At 43.8% G+C, this 27,402-nt stretch overlaps 1 pseudogene; it reads right to left on the bottom strand.

The window, feature by feature from the left end:
* Positions 1-23,093: 23,093 nt before the first annotated feature.
* On the bottom strand, positions 23,094-23,211 carry LOC124803913 (annotated as a pseudogene).
* Positions 23,212-27,402: the final 4,191 nt, after the last annotated feature.

The raw sequence follows: 27,402 nt of genomic DNA, 5'->3' as shown, positions 1-27,402 counted from the left end.
GCGATAACAAACAGAACACAGCATGTTGTTATGAATGGGGAGACGTCTACAGACGTTAAAGTAACCTCTGACGTGCCACAGGGGAGTGTTATGGGACCATTGCTTTTCACAATATATATAAATGACCTAGTAGATAGTGTCGGAAGTTCCATGCAGCTTTTCGCGGATGATGCTGTAGTATACAGAGAAGTTGCAGCATTAGAAAAATTGTAGCGAAATGTAGGAAGATCTGCAGCGGATAGGCACTTGGTGCAGGGAGTGGCAACTGACCCTTAACATAGACAAATGTAATGTATTGCTAATACATAGAAAGAAGAATCCTTTATTGTATGATTATATGATAGCGGAACAAACACTGGTAGCAGTTACTTCTGTAAAATATCTGGGAGTATGCGTGCGGAACGATTTGAAGTGGAATGATCATATAAAATTAATTGTTGGTAAGGCGGGTACCAGGTTGAGATTCATTCGGAGAGTCCTTAGAAAATGCAGTCCATCAACAAAGGAGGTGGCTTACAAAACACTCGTTCGACCTATACTTGAGTATTGCTCATCAGCGTGGGATCCGTACCAGATCGGGTTGACGGAGGAAATAGAGAAGATCCAAAGAAGAGCGGCGCGTTTCGTCACAGCGTTATTTGGTAAGCGTGATAGCGTTACGGAGATGTTTAACAAACTCAAGTGGCAGACTCTGCAAGAGAGGCGCTCTGCATCGCGGTGTAGCTTGCTGTCCAGGTTTCGAGAGGGTGCGTTTCTGGATGAGGTATCGAATATATTGCCTGCCCCTACTTATACCTCCCGAGGAGATCACGAATGTAAAATTAGAGAGATTCGAGCGCGTACGAAGGCTTTCAGACAGTCGTTCTTCCCGCGAACCATACGCGACTGGAACAGGAAAGGGAGGTAATGACAGTGGCACGTAAAGTGCCCTCCGCCACACACCGTTGGGTGGCTTGCGGAGTATAAATGTAGATGTAGATGTAAATGCAAACTAAGTAAGGAGCCAACGCAGTAGAGTACTCTCTGTAAAACCTGGATGTCTTCTGGTCTTGTTGTGCGATTTCCATCTGGCATGATCTAGTAAAGTTAAACACACCCAATAGCCATCATGCAGTGACACCACTCTTCATCTATAAGAATATCTTTTTTCTGTCCTGAAATCGAGCTCACAAACAAATGAAATATCAAATCAACATAGCCGACAGTCAATGAAATGTATCGTGATGGTCCAGTCCAGAACGCAAAACAGCACCAATTCTGAGAATCGTGAATCCGACAAGTTCTTGGTAGTTTTCCGGAAGTGTGTGACCAGATGACTATGAACAGCTCACACAACTCCCCTAAATTACTGGCCGATGGTTTTTGGGCGCAGATTCGGCGATTGATGGCGTCTCTGTTGTATTCGATTACATTCAGAGTAGAGGAATTTGGTGACCAAGACATAAACGTGAGTTCACTGTCACGTCCCTCAGATCACAGCAGCACGATTCTGGCCTTCGGAGACGAACAGTTTCCCTGACGGAAGACGTCATCACCACAGTGGAGAACATCAGGCTTGAAAGCATGCAGGTGGTCTGCAATAACGTTCACACAGGCCACAGCTGTAAAGTTGCGATCTGCAAAAACTACAGTTCTGTAGTTTTGGTACATTACGTAAGTCACGTAGTAAATGGTAGAATTACTGGTAGTATTGGTGGCATCGATAGGGAAAGAAACACGTGTTTTATTGTTTGTTTGGTTTTTTTGCAGATAATTAATGAAATATATCGTGATGGTCCAGTCCAGAACGCAGTTTTAGTCCATTGTGTATTTTATATCCTTACAGAATACGAATTGCATTTTATAAGTAATAAAAATTGGTTTATCGCGTAACTTCTGCGCTTTTACGTGACCAAAGCTGTTACGTTAAGCCGCGCGGGGTTAGCCGCGCGGTCTGGGGCGACCTGCCACGGTTCGAGCGGCTGCCCCCGGCGGGGGTTCGAGTCCTCCCTCGGGCATGAGTGTGTGTGTGTTGTCCATAGCGTAAGTTCGTTTTAAGTTTGATTAGGTAGTGTGTAGGCTTAGGGACCGATGACCTCAGCAGTTTGGTCCCACAATACCTTATCATAAAATTCCAAAATTTTCTATTACGTTAGATGCAAGTTCTGATAAATGCACAAACATGAAAAATATAATTAGTTGTTATGCTTACTCAATAGAGCATTCTTCATCATGAACAAAGGCAAGAATTTCCTGTTATTATTGATAAATACGATTGTTGTTTCTGAATAAGACAAACATGTTCATATAAGGTCGAGGAAGTATTGAAGCGATGTCTGACTACATTTTTTTGCGTTCCTTTTTCCTTTTTATTTTACCTTTTTGTTGGGGAAATTACGTTTTCTATCGCTGTATGTAAGCCTGTGTTGTTTTCTTTATATTTACTACAAGATCCCTCTGTTTATCGTTATAGATCAACAATTTTCGAATAATACCTGAATTAAAGATTGTCAGCTACAGATTTGCTATGAATACTGTTTCTTTTTAAGTAACAGACAGGAGAATATCTATGGAGAATAGAGATGATCCATAGGTTACTCGGCCCTTTATATATCCCCACTCAGTTTCCAGACGGTTCACCGTTTGCGATTGTTATGGGGATGTAGTAAGAGAGCGGCCGTCTACGTAAAGAAAGCGGTCGTTATGAGGTAACGCCAAATACACTCCTGGAAATTGAAATAAGAACACCGTGAATTCATTGTCCCAGGAAGGGGAAACTTTATTGACACATTCCTGGGATCAGATACATCACATGATCACACTGACAGAACCACAGGCACATAGACACAGGCAACAGAGCATGCACAATGTCGGCACTAGTACAGTGTATATCCACCTTTCGCAGCAATGCAGGCTGCTATTCTCCCATGGAGACGATCGTAGAGATGCTGGATGTAGTCCTGTGGAACGGCTTGCCATGCCATTTCCACCTGGCGCCTCAGTTGGACCAGCGTTCGTGCTGGACGTGCAGACCGCGTGAGACGACGCTTCATCCAGTCCCAAACATGCTGAATGGGGGACAGATCCGGAGATCTTGCTGGCCAGGGTAGTTGACTTACACTTTCTAGAGCACGTTGGGTGGCACGGGATACATGCGGACGTGCATTGTCCTGTTGGAACAGCAAGTTCCCTTGCCGGTCTAGGAATGGTAGAACGATGGGTTCGATGACGGTTTGGATGTACCGTGCACTATTCAGTGTCCCCTCGACGATCACCAGTGGTGTACGGCCAGTGTAGGAGATCGCTCCCCACACCATGATGCCGGGTGTTGGCCCTGTGTGCCTCGGTCGTATGCAGTCCTGATTGTGGCGCTCACCTGCACGGCGCCAAACACGCATACGACCATCATTGGCACCAAGGCAGAAGCGACTCTCATCGCTGAAGACGACACGTCTCCATTCGTCCCTCCATTCACGCCTGTCGCGACACCACTGGAGGCGGGCTGCACGATGTTGGGGCGTGAGCGGAAGACGGCCTAACGGTGTGCGGGACCGTAGCCCAGCTTCATGGATACGGTTGCGAATGGTCCTCGCCGATACCCCAGGAGCAACAGTGTCCCTAATTTGCTGGGAAGTGGCGGTGCGGTCCCCTACGGCACTGCGTAGGATCCTACGGTCTTGGCGTGCATCCGTGCGTCGCTGCGGTCCGGTCCCAGGTCGACGGGCACGTGCACCTTCCGCCGACCACTGGCGACAACATCGATGTACTGTGGAGACCTCACGCCCCACGTGTTGAGCAATTCGGCGGTACGTCCACCCGGCCTCCCGCATGCCCACTATACGCCCTCGCTCAAAGTCCATCAACTGCACATACGGTTCACGTCCACGCTGTCGCGGCATGCTACCAGTGTTAAAGACTGCGATGGAGCTCCGTATGCCACGGCAAACTGGCTGACACTGACGGCGGCGGTGCACAAATGCTGCGCAGCTAGCGCCATTCGACGGCCAACACCGCGGTTCCTGGTGTGTCCGCTGTGCCGTGCGTGTGACAGCTTGCTTGTACAGCCCTCTCGCAGTGTCTGGAGCAAGTATGGTGGGTCTGACACACCGGTGTCAATGTGTTCTTTTTTCCATTTCCAGGAGTGTAGGTATACAGCACACCTAACGTACAGATAAGACAGGTGGAGCCTTAACTAACCAAAGCTCCTATGACAACTACCATAGTCTACACTTACCTATGGTAGTCTACGGTACCCAATGGTAGTTTTACAACTCTGCACAGCTGTCATGGTGCCTTGGAGTACTATTACAGATCACGTGCAAGTCCACGGTAATGTCGCCCCCCATACCACAGCGTCTGTGGTGCGCTGCACGCTTCGAGCAGGTGTTGGATTGGATGATGGAGAATCCTGACACGACATGACTGTGGACCTGATGTAACAAGAAACGTGTTTCACCCAAGCGGGGGCACATTTTCATTAGTCCACAGGTTAGACTCGATAATCCCCACTGCAATCGTAATTGTCGGTGACGTTGAATCGTCATGGGAACACGTAGGGAAACTCCATACTGAAAATGTGAACTGAACGGTGTCCTCTGAAACACTTGTGCTTGGACTAGGACTGCACACTGTCGCCAGATCTCTCACGGATCGCCGCCCATCCGGTTTTGCAGAACGGACGAGCCTCTGGCCTTCACTTTCTATTCACCTTGTCGCCTTGTGATTCCACCGTCCTTCACTTTCCATAGATGTGACACGACAGAAGTACGCTGATCAGCTTCGTCTTTTCCGAGATATTCGTTCCCAGGCGCCAGGCCCTAACAGTCTACCCTTTGTCAAAGTCGTTTATGAAAAATTACAATGAAATGAACACCCTTAGCTGCTTACAGGCGTTGACATACGTCAACGGGGACAGATGAAAATGCGTGCCCCGACCGGGACTCGAACCCGGGATCTCCTGCTTACATGGCAGACGCTCTATCCATCTCTTTTCTTTCTTTCTTTCTTTCTTTTTTTTTTTTTTTTTTTTTTTTTGGACATAAATATATATATATATATTTTTGTTTATTTTGCTCTACATATAAAAGAGGAATAACAATGGAACATTTCAACATGTTTGTCGTGGAATGATCAGTACATGATTGGACTGGAATTGTTTGTGGACAGAATGCCTTCTTGCTGCATCTCTCCCATTTTATGTGCTTCTTTTGTACTTTCCCCATATGTGCGGCATAAAAACGGAGGCAATGAATAGCAATGACATGACGAGCACTGGGACAGGGCCCACTTTTATTCCAGGAGAGTCATCTGTGTGGAACCTCCACATGCCTCCACTTCCTGGTCCTTGGTTCCGGCTACGTCCTGAAGACGCTGTGCTGGATGTGGTTTTACGTTGCCTTACTGTCCCTCCGCTTCCTGCTCTGGGGGTAACAGCTTTTGTTGGTGATGTGACCCATCTGAGCCACCGAGGACACAGAGGATAGCGCGACTGCAGGGATTTATCTCTGGCACGCCTCCCGCGAAACCAACATTCCCAACGTATTGTCCCGCACTACATTCGTAGTGCCCCCGCCCATTGTACTCATTACTCGCGGCGCGTTGCCGATTCCCGTAAGAGTTCGGGCACTGTTCGTGCATTCGCACAGAAGAAGAAGATGGTCAAGTAGGCGGTGAGTCTTAACTGTATACATACTAAGATGGTATCTGTTCTTTCGGACATGTCCGTAAGAACAGATACCATCTCAGTATATATAAATTCGTTTATGTCAGGGAATTTTCTCATTTGTGTCCCGTTTCGTTAGAAAGACTCCCCAACCGTCTCTGCGCTACTTTTATAATTTTCTTACGATGTCACGCGCACGCAACTCTATACAAGGTGACATACAGTCTTTCTGCAATCGGGCAGCCTGTAACATTGTCCGTCACCAGGAGATAAATAGTATGTATACATTGTCTGTATCTGGTAAATTTAAATAAATTCAGCTTGAGATGGAGGTACAGGAGTGGACAAAAATAGGGAAACACAAAAAAATACGATACATTGTTATGCCTAATAGAGTGTAAGAAAACAGTTGGTATGGATGAATACATTTCCTGGCTGGTTTTCAAGGGAATCTTATATCATTGTTCCTGCAAAATCGTGGCTATTTCAGGTAGCAATGATTGAGGTCAATAGCGACCACGCACCCTTCTCTCCAAAGTATACACAGAGGCTCAGTAATATTGAGATTTGGTGGTTTTCGTGGCGAGCGGAGATGCGGCAACTCATCCTCGTCCTCTGTTTCTGGACGATGCGAGCTCTGTAGACAGTGGCTCTGTCCTCTTGGAATGCAGCATCACCACTGGGAGATGTGAAGTTTGGTTTATGGGGCACTCAACTGCGCCCTCATGAGCGCCTCTACAGAATCCCACTTACTTCACAGCCCAATCTAGCTACTGTTACGAATGATGAGGAGAAAATCCCCAACCCGGCTGGGCATCGAACCCGGGACCCTGTGATCCAGAGGTAGAAATGCTACGCACTAGACCACGAGCTGCGGACATCACCATTGGGAAACAATTGTTGTACAATAGGACGGACCTGATCAGCCAAAATTCAGCCAAATAATAACATCCTTGGGAGTAATTCGGGGGCCCATGGCTGCCCATGTCATTACCAAACTCCTGCCATGTTTCACTATCGGTGGCAAACAGTCTGCATCGTAGTACGCCAGGGATAAAGTCGGTCAGAAGTTGGCAACAGTGTGAAACAAGAGTCATCCGAGCAAATGACGTTAAATATAACAGTGCACCTGCAGCTTGCCTCGTATCTTCATTTATGTTAAAATATGTATTTCTCGCGGTGTTGCCATATTTTTGTCCAATCCTTGTATAATCCTCTGAAAAGTGCAGTGAGAACATAAATCAGTGTGGTTGGTGACGGTTATTTGCGTATTTCATTTTATATTTGTAACATTCGCAGTTCAGCTAACCTAAAATGTTCGCATTTAAAGCTTTAATAACTAGCGAAATTGGTAATTTATATACTAAATTCAGTAATTTTACAAGTGGTTGATTGAAACCGGTAACGTTTAGAGGGATAATCTTGGTGTTTCCTTGGCATAACTAAAAGCCCTGTCTCCTTACAGGCCCCCAAGTAACATTATGTTTATCAAAATATGCACGGGTGTACTGCCGGTCTACAGTGTCCAATGGGCACAATATTTCGGCGATCATACATGTCGCCATCATCAGGTGAACTGACGGACTGAGCTCCTGTGAACGTGCCGGCATGGAGATCCGTACGCTATGGCTGCTCAAGGGGAACTGGGTTCGGTCGCGGCGGCGGCCGAATTAAATACCCTCCGCCCGCGGCGCGCTCCCTCCGCCGTCCGCGCCCCGCGCCACGGTCGCGCGGTGGAACAGATTGCGACGGCGTCTGAGATGACGTCGGTGTGATGGCTCTGTCCGCCGTTTTCGTCACAGCTATACGTTTGCTCGATTTACTCTTGATTAACCCAATCGCTGGTTCTCAAGCTTTGCTAAGAGTAGAGTCACAGTCACGGTTTATGCGGTCGCCATTGGTGCGAATTTCGATGGCCTCCCTAACAACGCTGTCCCAGTATCTCGACGTCTGTACCAGGATCCTCGTGCGTTCATACTCCATAGCGTCATTTTCCGACAAACAATGTTCAGCGACCGCCGACTTGCTCGAATACATCAGTCGAGTGTGCCTCTGGTGTTCACGGCATCGATCCTCGACGGTACGCATCGTCTGACCAATATACGACTTGCCACATTGACGTGTCAATTGACCCAGTTCCCCCTGAGCAGCCATAGCGTACGGATCTCCGTGCCGGCACGTTCACAGGAGCTCAGTCCGCCAGTTCACCTGATGATGGCGACATGTATGATCGCCGAAATATTGTGCCCGTTGGACACTGTAGACCGGCAGTACACCCGTGGATATTTTGATTATCAAATACGCCGGGAGAAACTCAAGAATCACAACATTATGTTTGATACTGGGTGACAAGCAGTGAGAAACCTCGAATTTTGTAGCCTTTTGTTATCAGTAAAGGACTTTCAAGCATATTTCTGTTCATTAATATGTATATCAAATGATGTTAACAGCTGTATAAAACTTTGCTCTATATATTACATAATACGATTGTGATTGTTATCTTACTGATCCTGTATATTACATTTTGATCAACTACGCATCGCTTAAGTGGATCAAGTCACTATGCTTATTCGGTAGAGTGTATATACAGGGTGAATCACGCAAAACTTGCAACGCAAATATTGCGGAAATGGAAAGTGCTATTGATGTGATGTTTTCACAGAATGCGTTGGTAGTCAGAGGCCTGTATTGTTAGCTAATACACAGATAGTAACAATACATAGAAAGTGTATGTTTTACACATATATAATCTTTTTCAAATGGAACAATGCCTATAATCTTTTTCAAATGGAACAATGCCTATCGATATTAACAAACTAAATGTAGGGAAATTAGAATAGCATTGGCGTTTGTTGCAGGATTCTAGTGCGGGTTGTTTAAAAGATAACGTATTTTGAAAAGTTTCGACGTGGAGACTTGTTTGTGTCATCCAACCTGCGAAGTTGCTATGTAAGAAGTTGTTATGTTTGCTTACAGTGTGCTTATGTGTTCCTCGAATGCATTGCGACTTGCTAGTCATTTAGTGTGTGACAGTCTAAGCAGTAGGAGTGGACGATGAGATTTACCAATAAAAAAAAAACCGACATGCTCATGGTGTATGGAGAGTGTAGGAAGAATGCAGTTTGTTCTTGTATGCTGTATGCAGCAAGATATCGCAACAGATGTCGACAACCATTTCGGCAATTATTTCTCAACCTCTTCACCCAGTTACATGAAAGTGGTAGTGCAACACCTAGACAACGTAACATAAAGAAATAAGTGACGGCAGAAGAGGGGGAACTTAATGTTCTTGCTGCTGTTGCAATTGATCCGCACGTTAGCTCCTGCGCAATCGCACGAGGAAGCGCCATGAGTCAGGCTAATGTCCTACGCATTCTCCATCGACATAGGTTCCATCCCTGTCAAATCTCTCTCCATCAAGAGCTGCATGGAAACGATTACGAGAATCGTGTTGTGTCATGTATTTCGTTTAGTGATGAAGCCACAGTAACCAATTATGGTCATGTAAACAGCCGCAACATGCATTATTGGTCTGTTTACAATCCCTGTTGGCTTTGTCAGGTGGAACTTCAGCGTCGACAGCGTGTAAACGTATGGTGTGGCTAGCGAACTATCAGCTCATAGACCCGTTTTTCGTACACGGAACACTGAACGTGCACAAAAAGTATCGCAGCTTCCTAACAGAACGTCGTCCAAGGAAGCTAGAACAAGTTCCTCTGGAGATTAGGAGAAACCTTTGATACCAACATAATGGCTGCCCAACTACATCTACATCTACATTTATACTCCGCAAGCCACCCAACGGTGTGTGGCGGAGGGCACTTTACGTGCCACTGCATTACCTCCCTTTCCTGTTCCAGTCGCGTATGGTTCGCGGGAAGAACGACTGCCGGAAAGCCTCCGTGCGCGCTCGAATCTCTCTAATTTAACATTCGTGATCTCCTCTGGAGGTATAAGTAGGGGGAAGCAATATATTCGATACCTCATCCAGAAACGAACCCTTTCGAAACCTGGACAGCAAGCTACACCGCGATGCAGAGCGCCTCCCTTGCAGAGTCTGTCACTTGAATTTGCTAAACATCTCCGTAACGCTATCACGCTTACCAAATAACCATGTGACGAAAAGCGTCGCTCTTCTTTGGATATTCTCTATCTCCTATGTCAACCCGACCAGGTACGGATCCCACACTGATGAGCAATACTCAAGTATAGGTCGAACGAGTGTTTTGTAAGCCACCTCCTTTGTTGATGGACTACATTTTCTAAGGACTCTCCCACAGTGCGCGAAGTAGTGCAGCATGTTTTCACGAATGACTTACTACTGCAGCCTGCTAGGGCTTCTTGCTGAAATGCTAGCTCATGTGCAGTAATCGTTCCACATCAGACTGGAAGCGTGTATTGTCCCTGCCGGAGGTCATTTTGAACACAACCTGCTATGCTCAGTTGTCTCGTCACTGGTGAAAATCTACATAACTGGTATTTGCACTTGTGTAGTTCTCTAGTGCGTACTACCACAGGTACTGTGCAATCGTCGGTATGGGAAATATTCAAAATACGATACCTCGTAAACGACTCGCACTGGACTCCTGCATTCTGATGCTTCCTGCTTTCAGTTTGTTGATGTCAGCAGGCATTGTTCCATTTAAAAAGTGCATGTTTGCACAAGGAATACATTTTCTAAGCTTTATTACAATCCGCTGCTCGGGTAAGAATGGACTGTCGATGTATTCTATGAAAACCGCACATCAATAGCAGTTACCATTTCCGCAATATTTGCGTTGAACGTTTTAGGTGAATCGCCCAATATATTGCTACACAGTGTACACATAATTATGCATAACACACGGTTTTTCACAACACACCATGATACACAATACGTAAACTCTGGTAATAGACCTACCACAGAATTTTAACATACAGTTCTATGCCACATATAATCTTCGTTAATTGTAAATCAGTGACGTAACACCGGTGTTTGGTCCAACACTAGTTCACTTTCTGTTAATAAGATACATAAAATGCATTATAATGACTAGTTATTCATAGGGTGAACAAGAAAATTCATCTTACTGTTTGTTCGTATACTGTATCACACAATACAATTTATTTTCTGAAATAAATTGTTTAGAATTTCGGGGAAAGTCTACTCAGATTTGATGCTTTTTAGGTTTCTTGGCAGTGCTCGTACCAATCTTATTTGGAGTGTAGCAATTCTCATATTAGTTGAAACACGAGGCAACCAAAATGCGTCTTTCACGCGAAGACTTGAACAGTAATAGCGGCTTTAAATCAAATAATATGCAGTGTGCGCCTTTCTGTATTATTAAATGGCTAACCTGGTACATGGTGCCCGTTGCAGGTTGCTTATTTAATCGCGTCAGAGGACAACCAAAATTTGATTTTCAATATTTCACATAATCAATGACTCAATGTAGAAAGTTAAAATGCTGTCGTAATGTAGTCATTAAGAGCCATAATATTATGTTCAAGGTTTGACACAGTAAGATACGTTTTGAAGTTAGAAACCATGTATATGTCTTGAGACAGCGTAATTCGCGGCTCACAAATTACGCAGATTATATTCATATATTTGAGAATGAGAACACGCAGCGAATTCCAACAAACTATAAACATAATTTCAAATCTTTTGCAAACTCTTTCTCGCTTACGCTTTTAACATCAAATATTTAACACATTATCTTATCTGTAATCAAACGTTTGAAGCTGTTTTACGCATGCGAGTTCGAATGTTTAAAGAGTCGGGATTGGCTGGTTGCCTGAGGCTAACGGAATGCCAACGAGAGGCGCGACGGGAATCGCCTAGACAGGTAGGCTACCCCTCAAAATCAGTTGCGCAATACATTTGAGGAGCAGAATTCCACAGGATGAAGAGAGACTAACAAGAGCCCACGACTTTCGGATCCGGATTTACTTCAACCTTTGTACACTTTTAGTAGCCCATTAGGACAACATAATGGCTAGTGGTAAGGCGTGCTACTTAGGCGATTTCGAGAAAATTGTGACCGTGAGCCTGAGCTGACGGCGGTCGTTCAAGCTTCGTAACCGGTGGGTCGCTGGATCGATTTCGCTCATCTTTTTTTTTTTTTCCTGCACTAGGCATACTAGTTTGTATTCATTTCACTTGAAGGGTAATATGATGAGAAGACACGTGCATTTGCATGAACTTTTATTGAATTTCCATTGTTTCTTGGCTGTTTATTAATTTTTAATATTACAACCAATATTATGGCACTTTTATTTCTATGGGCAAGTTAAAAAATGGTTCAAGTGGCTCTGAGCACTATGGCACTTCTGAGGTCATCAGTCCCCTAGAACTTAGAACTACTTGAACCTAACTAACCTAAGGACACCACAGACATCCATGCCCGAAGCAGGATTCGAACCTGCGAACGTAGCGGTCGCGCGGTTCCAGACTGTAGCGCCTAGAACCGCTCGGCCACACCGGCTAGCGGCAAGTTAAAAACTTTATCAAGTGCAATCAAACTTGTTTCATATTTGACTGACAACTAACGAGAAATTAATTCTCGTGAAGATACTATTAAAATACATTTAATCCTACATCGCCAGTTCTTGGCATCAATGTTTACGAAATTGCGTTATGCATGGTTTCATCCAAACTGCCGTAAGAAAGAGAAATTTTTCAAAATGTCAGCGAGCTTTGTTTTTACTTAGAAACTCTAAAGATTCTTTGTACAAGCGGAAAAACTGCATTCATTCGATGTAGTAGATGAGGTTTTAATTCATGTTTTCCATGTCTCTATGAAAAATATCATCCTGCAATTTATAATGCTGAAAGCACATCCGACGATTAATCGTATATTATGCTCATATTCTAAGATACTGTAATGTTTGACTTGGTCTTTCCGAGCCCGTCCGTCGTCCTTGAAAACTGTGTCTGCAGATCGAAGCGTCCATGTGCAAAGCAGTTCTTGGTACTCTAACCTATTGCTAGTATAAGGTATTTCGGAAATCCCGACAGGCATACATTTTTAGGATAACTTACGAGTTTCGTCATTTACTTGTCGATGGAATATTTGTTGTGAAAATAAAAGTTAGCAAAGAACCAAATAACACTTCAAATTCAATAAGCGTTCGTGCAAATACACGTGTCTTTTCATAATATTACCTTTCAAATGTAATATGTGTGAAACAATATGATTAGCTTTGAAAAAAATTTAAATTAAAAAAAGAAACGTGATAGGAACTTGATCCACCGATCATTGAGCTAGAACGCTAACCACAAGACCGCCACCACCTCGTGTTACGGGGTGCAACGCCCAGGCACATCACCGAAGCGATTGTCTCGTCTATGCAGTAAGCCTTACTACTTTCATATGCCGGCCGCGGTGGTCTCGCGGTTCTAGGCGCACAGTCCGGAACCGCGCGACTGCTACGGTCGCAGGTTCGAATCCTGCCTCGGGCATGGATGTATGTGATGTCCTTAGGTTAGTTAGGTTTAAGTAGTTCTAAGTTCTAAGGGACTGATGACCACAGCTGTTAAGTCCCATAGTGCTCAGAGCCATTTGAACCATTTTTTGAACTACTTTCATATCATGTTGTCCTAACGGACTACTAAAAGTTTACAAAGTTTGAAGTAAATCCGAGATCGAAGCATCGTAGCCACCCCTTGTAAGTCTATTTACTTCAAGTTAAATCAGTTTAATGAATCTGTCATGATCAATCAGAATTTGTGCTGGACAAGGATAGAACCCGAATCATCTGCTTAGATCGAGTATTTTCATAGTATCCTTCCATTTGGTTCCACCTCTTTCGGCCCGTTTCATTCCGATTCTGTATTTCCCAATGGGTTGGGAGGATATGGGGGGGGGGGGGGGGGGAGCCACTGTCGTCCGCCATGTTCGTTCCTCTGCCGCTGGAAAACCCTCATTTATTCAGCTGGAAAAAATTCGAGAAAAGCACAAGTGACTGAGAAAGTTTAGCTTTGTCGTAGAAGCTCTCTCGAATTACCTAGAAGGTTAAGACGACTGCTTACGATGAGCAGGATTTGAATCTCGATCTGGCATAAATTTTCGCTCGTTTATTTTGATTTCGATCCCACTGATATTATTCCATTCATTTCAGCGAATTTAATGCTATTAATGTATGTCAATTTATAGTGCAACGTTAATGCTTCAGCATGTCACGATGCTTGCCATTTTCCTGTAAATTTGTTACGTTTAGTAATATTATGTCTGCAAGCTCGTCGTCGAATATGTGATGTCTAGGAAACCTGCGTACTCGGATCGCTAGACAATTCAAACAAGTCGTATTAATGAGTTTCACTACAAAAAAAGTAAATGATAATGCTTAACTTTGACAAATACAAAGATGTGTCGTAAGCAAAGGGTGACATACCAAATAAGCAATCTTCTTCAGTATAGACAATTCCAGGTCTGTGCTACATACAGAGGACAAGCGAAATAACTTGAGTTCACAGTCCTGTACAAGTGCCTAATCTTGAAGCTGCTATTTAACTGGAGCGTCGCCAGTCGGTCGCGGCGCTTATGTCCTCTTCACATAGGGGCCGTTGCTGTCGCGTTGTCGTCCTGGAAAAGGGTCGGTCAGCATGCGATTGGCTGACATCTTCTCACAGCCATCTCTTCTCATCGTGGTGTGCCGGCGCTTGACTTTGAGCCTAAAAAGTAACTTGAACCAATCAGAAGCAAAGGAAAGATTTTAAATAGCTCGTATATACGGTAATCAGGTATTAAACTTCACAACTGAGCATATGAACGTGACACACCTTTTTTTTTCCTGGCGTCCTTCCAAAACTTCCGGGACGTTCGTGATGAGCGCTTGCTTGTCGTGGATCTGGAGTTTGTTGATGTGGCCAGATGCCTTTTTTTGTCAATTATTACATGAGGTGGTACTACAACACCACCCTATTGTTGTAATAATTACGGTATTAGAGTTTTTTTTAGAAAAGAGAATATACTATCTCAAATAAAGTAAACGAAATGAAATTAGTATAAATACGTAGCTGAAGAACACAAGTCCAAGGTTTCGTGGATGTCTCAGAAGAACTTCAGAATGTTGCCAGTTTCTTGTCGTGCATCCTAAAGTGAGTAATTACATTACATTTAATCTACTCGGTGCCAACCGGAGTTAGGCGTCCTAGTACTACCCTACTCTCTGTTTGCCCGTGTAGCTTGCCGCTAATCCAACTTTAATATGAAATTCCACACACTTGAGTGCATTTTAAACGTTTTATGGTATATTTCTGAGACGTAGATGGAAAACTAACTAGGCATTCGCTTAACCAGGTGGCGGAAACGTGCTGGATGTAATGTAATAACTTGTGTGTGTGTGTGTGTGTGTGTGTGTGTGTGTGTGTGTGTGTGTGTGTGTGCGAGCGCGTTTCTGCGTGTACGCTCTTAGATTTATTAATTCATTGTGTGCGACGTTAGTGGAACTAAGTGTCAGGACGTATTTCGTAACCAACCACTTCCACCAGGACTCAATGCTCTTCTACTGTGGTGATCATGGCACTGTCCGTCTAGAGCTTACAGTGGGCCGTGGAAAAACATGGAAAGGAAGGATACAAAGAGCTTCGGGAGTGCTGGAAATTATGACAGAAGGAGTAAAAAGTGAGGAAGGGATAAACAGACTAAAAGAAAGAAGTCTCTTGAACTTCTTTCCCCGAAGAAAAGAAAGTTAGACATACATGTGCTAAGGCGTCTACAAAAATTTAACTTGGCAATGGAAGCAGCAGTAAACGGGAAAATGTGAAGGGCAGACAAAACCCGCAATATTTAAAACACAGTATTCAGCATTATGAGTGTTTTTATCAAAACGAACACGTAAAAAGGAGAAGAACGGTAGCAAATCAATTGAAAAACCAACGCCTTACGAGAAATGTGTATCTAAATAATTTGCTTCTCTATGTTGTGGCGAAAGATTCTCTAATTAATTTCCGTTATAGTGTAATTTATTCCCGCAAACGTTTCGGTTCGCTGGGATATGTAGTTCGTAAGGAAAAGAACAGACTTTTTTTTTATTTCGAAAGATTTCAACCTTTACTCCAGAGGAGTTGATGCATGGTCCGCTTCGAATGGCCGATGCTGCTTCCTATCTGCTTTGCCCCTTTTATTATAGTGCGTTTGTACATCGTGTCTCCATATATTTTGTCTTATACTGGTAATGACACCAGTTGCAAAGGTGTTTCTTAATTTGCCTGTTTTATGTTCAAGATATATATCATGCTTCGTACGCCTGTGTCTCCCATACAAATTTATTAGTTACTGTAGTGGGTTTAATATTTTTTTTTTTTTTGTGGTATTGAAAAAATTTAAAAACCTGTCTCACACCGGCCTGATTTAGCATCACTGATCAGGATAGTAAAAACATGCGCATATTAAGGGAATTTTCATTGACAAAGCGGGCTTATCACATTCACACAGTTCAATACTGTTCTATCCTGATTAAATTGAGCTTAACTTAAATTCCATAGGGCAGTGAAGCAATTTCGAAGTCTCGGTGCGACGAAAATTGTCAGTCTATCTCCTGAAACCATTTGTAATAATTATTAACTTTCGGTGATCACATGGGGAAGACCGGAGATCTGCTGGTAAGACCGTGTTAGCCTATTTATTTGAAGTAACTGGATATCTTGAGCATACAAAGGCGGCAGGTTCGTCCAGTGTAAATCAGACGTTCCCCACTGATCCCGTGCAACACAGCGTAGTAAGTCGACACTGTCAATAATAATCAGTTAAATAATACGCGAACACACTTACTTTAGTTTAGTTCATGTACTAAATTCATTCTCGTACAGAATCTCATCAAGATGGCGACTAGCCCAACAATACATACGTATACATCCTCCTTCTTTCACGGCTAATCGGCAAGATTTGCCTCATTCTTTTCATAAGAGAAAACAGATAGCAGAGAAGCTATTCCATGGAGTAAATGGACGCTCCAAGGAATAATAGGGCTTGAAACTACTTTGCATTGATAATCATCGTATATTAAAGTTTAGGAATCGGTAAGATAAGGAGAGATATTTCGAGATGTGTACTGAGTTACATAATTTATAAAATTTCTGAAAATTTCGCGGAGAGACCGCTGCAAGAGACATTACATGGGGTTTCGCCCTGTTGTTATAATATTTGAATGTAAATTTTCTTGTTCTGACTTAGTAGCTAGTTCTTAGGAGAACTGTTTAATGTACTGTACCATAGAAAGACATTTGTCCATTTGCAGGACTATTTCCTGTCACATATTGTTTACAATTTACGTAGCGCTAAGTAATTTTGAGACAGCTTGTCTGTAGCGCTGGCCGAGCGTCGCCGCGGAATTGCTCGCGACGCCTGGCTTCCTTGTTGCTTACGTGTAACCTTTATTCCTGGCCGGCGTAGCTCCGTCTACGTTTATCTAATTGTTTTTAGTATTGACAGACATAATCATATGATTATGCGTCTTTATTCTTATTAGTTTTATATTTGTGACTTGGACAACGTTTGGCCTTCAAAGTAATTTAATTTTTGTAACCATCACGATCATTCTTATTATGAAATAATTACATTGATGATGTATTTCAGTTTTTAATATAAGTCCGTATGGGTTAATGTATAGGTTCTGAAGAATATACCATTATTGGCATCAAAACCTAGGTAAACTAAAAAAAAAAAAAATGAAGGCTGAATTCCATATTGTCTGAACAATTCACGGTTGCTGAAAAGCTGCTTTATGTTAAAGATTTGTAGATTTGAAGATGCTGTACAAGATGACACCGAACTTCCTGGCAGATCAAAACTGTGTGTCGTACCGAGACACGAACTCGGGACCTTGGCCCTTCGCGAACAAGTGAACTAGCCAAGCACGACACACGACCCGTCCTCACAGCTTTATTTCCGACAGTACATCATCTTCCACCTTTCATTCAAGATGTACTACTTGAAAGTAGTGATTAAGATAATAATTCAAAACAGGAAACGACTGCGTTTCGTACTCAGCGAAAACTGGATCCTGCGCAATGATTAAGAGGTTCGGATCTCCGTCCGGTCGCACTCAAATAGTTCTTCCGTGGTGTCCTTAGATCAGTACAGAAGAATACCGGAATGGTCGATCCCCACTACCAGCGTATCCTCATACGCTAAAGTCGACAAGACGCGATACATTAATCTTTCTTCGGTTTACAACAGCACCACAAACCAGAATCGTATCCTACAACAACAGCCAACGCTATATTTTCAGTTGTCGTGCCATGCGGTGCGTGTGGTGACTGCATCAAATCGAAAATCGTGTGCCACAGCAAGAGAGACCGACTGACTTTTACGGTAAGCAGGGGCCCGTCACCCCAACCGCAGAGACCGGCTGAGCAGCAAAACAGGAAGCACCCGTGCGATGACGCCGGGCCGGCCACGTACACGCAACAGCCTCAGCGGAAGAGCTCACGTCCTCCCAGGAACATGAGATCACAGCGCCAATATCGGGTTCCACGTCTTTTGTGTACAAAGGGAAACCGCTGTCCTGCAGGCCTAGCTGGCGAAATCGTACTGTCGCTTCTCCTCTTATTCTACCCGCTTCCGTAGCCGACGTCGCTGACTTACGCATCTGCGGTAGCGCTCGTCTCGGAGGTAGACGTTCCTGACTCTAATGGTGGAAGAAATGTTCACCGCTGGTGTGCAGCAAGAAGGAAACTTCCCTTTCAGTCCATCAGTCCCTCCCTGGGCTTTCGTGCTGTTCAATCAAAATCTCTCATTTCAGATTCTCACCAATGATAAAAAATCAAATGGCTCTGAGCGCTATGGGACTTAACTTCTGAGGTCATCAGTCCCCTAGGACTTAGAACTACTTAAACCTAACTAACCTAAGGACATCACACACATCCATGCAGGAGGCAGGATTCGGACCTGTGATCTTAGCGGTCGCGCGGTTTAAAGACTGTAGCGCCTAGAACCGCTCGGTCACTCCGGCCGGCTCACCAATGATAGCTTTGTCAGTAACAGGACATGTAAGCTGCGTTAAATGCATTAAATGCAACAAATATGGCTGGTAGTAGGTTACGTGTGCAATGCTCATGACAGAAAATGCTTTCAGGGACGAATCTACAAATCTGAGGATGATATCGATAACTACGACTCAGGTACAGATCCCGAATATGCCCCTGAAAGAAAATGCGCTTCAAAAGTTGTTGCTAATCAGATAAATACAAATAACGCTTCCAGCAAGTAAACAATGTTGTATCAGTTACCTCTGTTTGCGTGAATTTATGTGTCAGTATGTTGGTCGTAATGTCAAGGAAATCCTTGACACTGGGCTGAACTATAGATTTTTTTATTTATTCATTTCTTTATTTATTTATTTATTTTTTTGAGGTTGTTATACTTCGTTATTGACCAGCAGGGATAGGCGTGCGTCTTAAACTGCCGCTTTCGGGGCGGAGAGGTGCGCCGGCCGAATCCACCCGACCGATTGACGGTGAAGGTCTGTGTGTCAGCCAGACTGGATCCGGTTTTTAAGCGGTTTCCTACATCCCACTAGATGAAAACTGGGCTAGTACCCAAGTCCTGATTCAGTTGCACGGTTCGCAAACATTTAGAAAACTATCCCTGCTTCCCATGAATTATACTACACACAGGCAGTTGGGGTCACATATTGCCGGCCGGTGTGGCCGAGCGGTTCTAGGCGCTTCAGTCTGGAACCGCGCGACCGCTACTGTCGCACGTTCGAATCCTGCCTCGGGCATGGATGTGTGTGATGTCCTTACGTTAGTTAGGTTTAAGTAGTTCTAAGTTCTAGGGGACTGATGACCTCAGAAGTTAAGTCCCATAGTGCTCAGAGCCATTTGAACCATTTAGGTCACATATTCCGTCCCGGACAGGGAGCGGGGGAGGGGTGAATTAGTCTTTCCACTTCTCGTTAATGGGGATATTATAGTGTGAGGAGGCATAATGTTGCCTGAGCGTTCTGATTTCGCGAATCTGTGAAAACGGTAAACTCCCCAGTCAGCGTTATTGCAACACTGCGGGCCTACTCCTTCCCCACGTACGTCTTTTCAAATGAGCATTCGCCCTGACTATGTCGACGGCATCGACCATCGCAGGTAAAGCAGCTATTGGAACGAAAGGATATTCAGGAATCGGCTGGCCTGCCCGTTACCCCGACTTAAATCCTATCAGGCACGTCTGTGTTGCGTCGGGGAAACCTACCGCAGGGCGTCAACGTGTCACCAAGACCATCCAGCAGCTGCCCTCACCAAGCTTGTGGCCACTATGGAAGACGTTGCAGAGCATACACTGTCGTCCATGGTGATCAAAGAGCCTGTTAAGAACCATGTCCCGCCTCTTGAAAAGTCCACCGAGATCGCAATGACTTCAGAGTAATTATTGTCTGTCATTTTGTTCCTCTTACTGCGTATTTCTTCCAGTTGCATTCTGTACTATACTGCTGCAGTTCTTTCTAGCTATGGTCAAAGTTCCATCGAGCTATGTTACTTGTCAGTGACACATCAGGCGCAAGTTGCTTTAGTTATGCACGCTACTGAACTTCGTGGACGCGGCAGATCACTACCAGTCTCCGAACACACAAATCAGCAATACTCTCAAACCAACAGCTCTGTTACAAAGAGCCAACGACTGCGATACCCAGGAGGTCTGCTGATCGACATTTTTTTTTATATTTATTTAGCGACCTTCAAAAACGCTCCACGACAATGACTGCAACATTGGGCACACTGAGTCCCGTTTACACGGTAACGAACACGAGCGGACGCGCAACAGCGAATGAGAATTCTCTGTTGTATAAACGCTAAGCGCGAGTGGGCAAACGGCACTCGGACGTGTTCGGTTCGCATTCGAATCTTTACTCGTGTTCTGCTGCTTGTCGATCTTTTAGTGAAAGGCTTGTCTGCTTCTGTTGTTGACACGAATTCCGCGAGCGATGGAGTGGTACGAAGAGAAGGTAAACCACGGGAAAAAGACACCTCCAGCAGAACAAAAAATGCGAATGTACTCCTGTTTATTAAAAGACTGTAGCTGCAAATTGAGGTCCAACTGCCTCATTCTACCTACCTCAGCAACTGAAAAAATTTTCCAAAAATTTTGGCATAGGGACAAATTCACGATATTTTTAACAAGCAACTCGCCTCTCAGTTCCGCAAGTCCCCCTGACTGTGACTCGCTCACGCCCAATAGTCCACCGCTGTGAGTCACTCATGCCCATCCACTCCGACTTACCCATTCTCACTCACTCATCCAGCCCAACTCATTTTCATTATCTCTTGGTTTCTCTCTTTCTGTCACTGTCCCTCTTTCACACCCACAGTCTCTTTCGTTCTGTCCTGCTAATAGTGTCTCCTCTCAGTGTCACTGTCCCTCTTGATCTCTCTTACTGCATCTTTCTCATTCATTCCTTCCCACTGCTGCTCCCTGTTCTCACTGCCTCTAACTCTCTCTTCTTCGTTGTCATTGTCACAGACTGTCTCTCATTGTCGCTGGCTGTCACTCGCTTTCACTTTCGCCTTCTCTTTATTCCTAACTCGTACCGTCTCCTTCACTCTTTTCCGTTCACTGTTCTGTCACAGTCAACTATGTTCTACTGCCGCTGTATCCCTCTCTTCCTCGGACACTGTCATTGTCTTCTTCGCTCCTCCTCCACAACAACCACTGCCTACCATCTTCCAGTATTTATTACTTTCCCATCTCTTTCCCACTACCACTATCTACTTCTCTCTCAGCATAAAAAAGCGCGAATATGTTCGTATGCCACAAATTTTGGAAAGATTTTTAAATGTGCTGAGGAAGGTAGAATGAGGCAGCTGTCACCCCACTTTTCAGAGTCTTTAAAACTGCAGCATTTTCGCCGTTCTGTGCCCTGATAGGACCATTTTTCCTTTAGTTACCTACAATATTACATGTCAATCACACGAAAAGAACTTTATGATCAGTAAAATTTTGATAGTTTGCTTATGTGAAACTGAAGTCACGCAAAACTATTTTTACACCTCAGACAGCATTTTTACAAGCACAAAATTTTGCATGTGCTTCATTACTACAACTTCCCAGAATCTTTATGATGATAACATACATTGACACCATGTTTTTCTATACTACGTCACTTTATGAGCAACGTTTTCGCCTCATGACGAAACTTCCGAGGTCATCAGTCCCCTAGAACTTAGTACTATTTAAACCTAACTAACCTAAGGACAACACACACATCCATGCCCGAGGCAGGATTCGATCCTTCGACCGCAACAGTCGCGCGGTTCCAGACTGAAGCGCCTAGAACCGCTCCGCCACCCCGTGACGCATTTTACATGCTTATTTCACGTCTATTAGTAGGATAGCCGTAAATCTCTATGTCTCGGAAACGAATACAGATATTAAGAAAATTTTTAAGTTTGTTCAAGACCGGGAACATATCGTAAAAATTACAGTCATTTGCTGTGAATAGCGGCTTTGTCTTGGTACCCAAAAACCATGTCTTTGGGGGGTTCTCTCAATAACGGATGAAGAAAGGGAAGGTGGCATTTCTAGACAAATGCCTAGAAAATGTACCATTGAAATTTGAGGAATTTGTTGCCATTAGTTATTTAAATATCTGCTGACGGTGATAAAACTGTGAGAAACGCTTTTTTTTGGGTTTTCTCATTAATTAAATGGTGCCTCCATAAGCCCCTTAAGGCGCACCGTGGACCACGTCTAATGCAAAAAGAACTGACCGATTATCCCCATTTGCCTAAGCTGGTGGAAGTGTGCATTATTCATATTTTGACCCCGTACTGTTGAATAGTCACTCTGAGACCATCCTTCTGTTTTTTTTTTTTTTTGTTTTGTTTTGGTTTTAGGGCGCAAAACTTCTATGGTCATAAGCGCCCGAATCCTTCTGTTGGGTATATAAATGGTCCCAAGCCCAAGGGCTATCCAAAATCCTTGTTGACCCTCCTTTGTATTACCAATAGAACTCGAGGTATGAGCCATGGAAAAATCCCGTTTTTATGCGCGGCGTTTTGGAACATAATGGGAGCGCGTGCTGTCGCATGCGTACTGATTGCTGATAGAAGCATAAATTATAAGTCCTTCTGAGATCCAAGAGATACAAATGCCTTAGGAAAAGAAATATCATTGACAGAAAATTACCGAAGCACTCAAAGGTCCTGCTGCGGACGACAGATTAATTAGATATTCGTATCAGGCAGGAAGGGAATGAATAAACACAAGTTTTGTAATTATTTTTATTAAAAAGAAAAAGCACTACAAGTTTTCTTGAAAGGTAATAAGTAAAGCATTCCGTCTTCAGGCCACGAGTGGCCTACCGGGACCATCCGACCGCCGTCTCATCCTCCGTGGAGGATGCGGATAGGAGGGGCGTGGGGTCAGCACACCGCTCTCCCGGTCGTTATGCTGGTATTCTTTGACCGAAGCCGCTACTATTCGGTCGAGTAGCTCCTCAATTGGCACCACGAGGCTGAGTGCACCCCGAAAAATGGCAACAGCACACGGCGGCCTGGATGGTCACCCACCCAAGTGCCGGTCACACCCAACAGCGCTTAACTTCGGTGATCTCACGGGAACCGGTGTATCCACTGCGACAAGGCCGTTGCCTTGAAAAGTAATAAGTGCGAATCTTATTTTTCTATTACACTGATTAAAATTAAAAATGTACGAAAGACCTGGTTCTTCTCGTGGCATAGGTCCACGGTATCTCTAATTACATGGCTGATGTATCACTCTTATGTTTGAAACTTTTGTTGATTACTAAACATGGTTTACCCGGGATCCCGCTATCTGCCCTCTGACAAATTATGTAATAGATTAACCAATGTGAGAGGTCGTATGCGTATTTCGCATTTCATTAATCATATTTCACTGACTTTATCTCCCTTACATGTAATTTAATAAAATCCTTGAAGTGGTTCGCATATGTCACCGCAAACATCAGAAACGATCCGATACATAGGAGCTATTGAAATGGAAAACAATCTTATTGGAAATGTCTGCGCACGCTAATAATCACAATGTAACGCCAGCATTTCTTCATGTTGTGTTCGTCGTCAGTGATTAGTGTCCTGCTTTTGAATTTCCTCCAAGTTGTAATGAGAAGTCAGCGAAAAGCGTCAACCGAGATATGTGCAAAGTTTTGGACTAATGCTAAGGAAAGCTGGAGCCACAATTCAGTGTTAAGTGCGGTACTTCCACGCATTTCACGGTTACGCACAAACTGAGACACCCAGATTCTCTCACTCTTCTATGCTGTTTTGCTTGTTCGTCAGAAACAGTGCGCTATCTACGCAAAACCTAACTCTCTAAATATTTATGTTTTTTATTGTGGCTCTAACAGTATGCCCAGGAGGAATGGTCAGTATCCAGTGATATGACAGGAATGACATTCGAAGCAAAAAAGTCTAGCAAACAAAGATCTAAAATGCGTAACTTAAGAGCTATGAGCACTTCTTCATCTTCGCTACATATCTCGTCTGCTGTAAGCTCTTTGCTTTCCGTATTTTGAGAGGTGGTAGTATGGACAAACATAAAAAAGTCTTGTAACCATGGCCTCTAAAGAGCATACCTTAAGAGCTATGAGCACTTTTTTCAGTAGAAGACATGTGTTTCACAGTTATAAAGATGAAATAAATATTAGCGTCAGTGGTGTTGAGAAACAGCTGAAATCGTTAAAACTGAACAAAGCTCCTGGACCCGATGGAATCCCTGTCACATTCTATACTGGATTTATGGCTGAGTTAGCCCCTCTTCTCACTATATCATGGATCCCTACAAAAAAAATCGTACCCAGTTCTTGGAAAAAAGGCACAGATCACGTCCGTCTACAAGGAGGGTAGTAGAAGTGATCCACAAAGTACCGTCCAATACCCTTGACATCAATTTGTTGTAGAATCTTAGAACATATTCTGAGCTCAAATATAATGAGGTATCTTGAACAGAATGATCTCCTCAATGGCAACCAGCATGTTTTTCGAAAACATCGATAATGTGAAACCTAACTCGCATTTTTCTCAGATGACATACTGAAAGCTTTGGATCAATCCACCCAGGTAGATGCAGTGTTTCTTGATTTCCGAAAAGCACTTGGCTCAGTACCGCACCTATGCGCACTGTCAAAAGTACAATCATATGGGGTATCAAGTGAAATAATTTGTGTCTGGACTGAGGACTTCTTGGTAGGTAGGACACATCATGTTATCTTGGATGGAGAGTCAGAGTCAGATTTAGTAGTTGTATATTAACGACCTTGCAGACGAAACTAATCGTAAAATCCGGGTTTTTGCAGATGATGCACTTATCTATAATGAAGTAATATCTGAGAGAGGCTGCATATATATCCAGTCAAACACTGATAATATTTCAACATGGTGCAGAGATTGGCAACTTGTTCCGAATGTTCAGAAATGTGAAATTTACACTTCACAAAACAAAAACACGTAGTATCCTATAACTATAATATCAAGGACCACTGTTGGAATTTGCCAACTCGTACAAATACTTGGGTGTAATACATTGTAGGGATAAGAAATGGAATGTTCACATAGGTTCAGTCGTGGGTAAACCAGATGGTAGACTTCGATATATTGGTAGAATACTGGGGAAGTGTAATCAGTCTACAAAAGAGATTGCTTACAAATCACTTGTGCGATTCATCCTAGAATATTGCCCAAATGTGTGAGACCCATACCAGATAGGACTAACAGAGTATATTGAATGTATACAGAGAAGGGCAGCACGAGTGGTCACAGATTTGTTTAATCCATGGGAGAACGTCACAGAGATACTGAAGGAACGGAAAAGGCAGACTCTTGTAGATGCCGAGAAAGGCTATTAACAAAGTTTCAAGAACCGGCTTTAAATGATTACACTAGGGATATACTACAATCACCTACGTATCGCTCAGACAAGGAACTTGAGGATGAGATTAGGACAACTACTCTAAGCACAGAGTCACTCGAACAATCATTCTTCTTCCACTCCATACGTGAATGGAACAGGAAAAAGCCTTAATAACTGGTACAACGAGCCGTACCTTCTGATGATGATGATGATGATGATGATGATGATGTTTGGTTTGTGGGGCGCTCAACTGCGCAGTCATCAGCGCCCGTACAAAGTCCCAAATTTTCCACAGTCCAATTTTGTACACAGTCCAACCAATTCGCTGTCACGAATGATGATGATAATTATGATGAAATGATGAGGAAAACACAAGCACCTAGTCTCCGAACAGAAAGAAACCCTCAACCCGGCCGGGAATCGAAGCCGGGACCCCGTGATCCAGAGGCAGCAAAGCTAGCCACTAGGCCACGAGCGGCAGACGCCGTACCCTCTGCCATGTACCTCACCATGGTTTGCAGAGTAGAGATGTAGATGTAGATGTAGATGAACAAGTGCTCAATGCTCTTACAGTAGGCAACTCAGAGCCCATGTTTACTGGACTTTTTTTGCTTGTTTTGGTCAACCTCTCAGAATATGGGAAGCAAAGAGCCTGCAATACAAGAGATCTGTTTCACAGTATGATGAACAATTGCTCACAGGTCTTAAGGTAATCATTTCAGAGCCCATGTTATCATTTCAGAGCCCTGTTATCATTTCAGAGCCCATGTTTACTAGACTTTTTGCTTCGAATGGTCGTTCCTGCAATATCCTTGGTTACTGACCATTCCTCCTGAGACACCCTGTGCAGCATTTTATCCAGAGAGACTAAAATATTCTCTGTCTTTGGCTGTATCCTGTGTACCAATTATTAGCGTCAAAAGACAATACCGCAGTGTTCATAGGCTATGTTCATTATCTGGTGCACACTTCCTTTACCTTTAGTGTAAACGTTTCTCCACAAACACAAATAAATTGCAATGAAGAGTGGGGAACTGCTTGCGGTCCGGTTAAAGGAGGCTTTAGCTCATTGGTTTCAATAGCCACATACAGGGAATTCCATTGGCCAATTGGCCATTCCCATTATTGCTAATAACATTCCAATGCAAAACAATGCTTTCTGATAGCGGTCTTCAAAAGCATATTTCCAATAACTGCCGAGAAACATTTGCAGAAGAAAACGTGATGACAAAACTGATGGCCGCTGAAGAAACATCACATCTACATCTACGTAGGCCACAAGCCAGCGTATGGTGCGTGCCGGAGGGTACCTTATACCACTACTACTTATTTATTTCCTTTCCTTTGCTACTCGTAAATAGAGTGAGGGAAAAACGATTGTCAATGTTCCACCGTACGAGTCCTGTTTCTCTTATCTTCGTAACTCTTACGCGAAACGTACGTTGTCGGCAGCCGAATCGTTCTGCAGTGTGCTTCAAGTGCCGTTTCTCTGTTTTCTCAACAGTGTTCCGCGAAAACAACGTCGTCTTCCCTGTAGGGATTTCCATTTGAGTTCCCGAAGCATCTCCGTAATACACGCTTATTGATCGAAGCTACCTGTAAAAAAATCTGGCAACCCTTCTCTGATTTGCTTCGACGTCTCCCTTTAATCTGACCAGCCGATGATCCGACACTCTCGAGCGTTACTCAGGAATACGTCACTCTAGTGCTCTATACGCGGCCTCCTTTACAGATGAACCACACTTTCCGAAAATTCTCCCAAAGAAACGAAGTCGTCCATTCGCCTTCCCTACTACCGTAATTAAGTGCTCGTTCCGCTTTATATCGCTTTGCAACGTTACGCCTGGACATTTAATCTACGTAACTGGGTCGAGCAGCACATTAATAACGCTTAATCGAACATCAAGGGATTGTTTTCCCCACTCATCTGCATTAACTTACATTTTTCTACAT

Source organism: Schistocerca piceifrons, chromosome 6 (assembly GCF_021461385.2).
Source record: "Schistocerca piceifrons isolate TAMUIC-IGC-003096 chromosome 6, iqSchPice1.1, whole genome shotgun sequence".
Lineage (NCBI taxonomy): Eukaryota > Metazoa > Arthropoda > Insecta > Orthoptera > Acrididae > Schistocerca > Schistocerca piceifrons.
Note: the sequence above shows the minus strand (reverse complement) of the source record. Positions and strands in the feature narration are given on the sequence as shown.